Raw genomic sequence first — 1868 nt, 5'->3', positions numbered from 1 at the left:
ATTAAGGCCCTGTTCTCTGGGGGCCTGTGACCCTAGTTAAAGTGATGGAAAACAAAGCATAATGTATTCACCCACAGGTACGTAGGCAATGGAAAGGGCCAGGGCAATGGAGGCCTATATGCATATACTGTCCCTTGCCTAAACTTTTCCTTGCAAGTGTGGGTCTGTTCCAAATGGTCCAGGTCCCTCTGTCTCCAGGGCTGGAGAAGCTGACTGCATTTAGTCTCCAATAGAGACCCTCAACCAGCAGCTGCTGACAACCCACTCTTCCCACTTTCTTCTTGGCTGTGCTAGTCTCTTCAGGGTCTCGGTACTCCTTTGATCTTGGGTTAGACCTAGACAGAAAGGTTTTGTCAGCTTGGGAGTATTTCCCAAGTCTTACCTTCCCTGTTGCTTCCCCAAGGAGCCGTACTGCCCCTTATTTTTGCCAGTGTTTTGTTTTTAGTTGCTTCCCCTTTGATTTAAATCTATGCAGCTGGACAGGATAAGGTCACCCAGCTGGCACTTAAAAAGATACAGCTATTTCCCTTATTCTCTGTAGCTGCAGATCTCCTTCATCAGTACAAAACAGCCAAGTAGTTTGCTGAAACTTCTGTCTCTTTCTTTCTGTCCCGATGATGCTTTATTCCTTCTGGATGGGATGACTGTTGTGTATGTTGTCTTCAGAGCTGAAAGTGGAAGTGATGCTGAGAAGCGTAGCTTGTGCAGGATGTGACCACCCCCGCTGCCTACTAGGATACGAATATGACCCTTATCCTTCATTCCCTCCAGGGAGTCCATGGCTGCTTCCAGGGGGTGTGCACATCAAATCCCTGGTTCTCCTTTTCTTGGCCATCCGTGGATTAAGATGTGGCTATATCTGTGACCACATTTCCATCTGTGAGCACCAAATCAGCTGTCTACTTTGGGATAGTTCAGCTCATGGAATAGAGGATAAAGTATATAGAAGCAGGGGTAAGGGCCCAGATCCTCATTCCCGTCCCACCCTGTCTGTACCCCCACTTATAGGGTACAAACCTTGTGGAAAACCAGTTTGAGCGGCCAACAAAGGATTCCTGCAGTGGCGGGCAAACTGCATGAGGGTGGCGTAGTTACTCACATATCTAATTTCAGGCAAATGTATTCCTTTCCATTCGGAAGCAGAAGAATGCTGCCATGTGCTTTTGGAACTCATGCTGTTTCAGTCCTTTTCTTTAAAAAGTTTCCTATTTGTCTTTACAATTATTTGATTTGGGTAGGCAGGAACCATGCACGTTAGGAATACAAATGTTCAGCCTAATTATTTCACCACCTGGCTGTTGGCAGGAATGCTGGCTTGAGACAAAGGGAGGCACAGTGCCATCTCACAGAGCTGCTGCAGGCTGCTGCCAGACTCAGGAAGACATCGCTGCGTCCTTTATTCATTCATTGAGGCATACATTCATTCCCACTGCAGTAGCACCTAGAGCTCTTGGCACGAGTGACTAGTGCCTCCTGAATCTGGGGGGGCACCCTGGTCAGTATTTGATGAGAGATGCATGCCTTTCTTAGGGGGATATCTTTTATTGGACCAGGTATGTAGTTGGGATAGAATTAGACAAGCTTTCGAATGCAAGACATTCTTCTTCAAGGGACCCGAGGAAGAATATCTCGCATTCGAAAGGTATTATCTAACTCTATTCCAAGTACTTTGTTGGTCTAATAAAAAATATTACTCTAAGAAAACCTTGTCTCATGTAATTTTTGGACCTTCAGGGCTACAACATCACTCTTACATGATCAGAATCCTATCAAACTGTGTGAGATTGTCCCTGCTCCCAGGGGCTTCCACTAGGGCCATGCAGGGAAGCTTTTCTCAGCCTCTGTATGGCCTAGAAACATCTTTTCTT

This window comes from Gavialis gangeticus, unplaced genomic scaffold (genome assembly GCF_001723915.1).
Source record: "Gavialis gangeticus isolate Ggan-Ray unplaced genomic scaffold, GavGan_comp1, whole genome shotgun sequence".
Lineage (NCBI taxonomy): Eukaryota > Metazoa > Chordata > Crocodylia > Gavialidae > Gavialis > Gavialis gangeticus.
Note: the sequence above shows the minus strand (reverse complement) of the source record.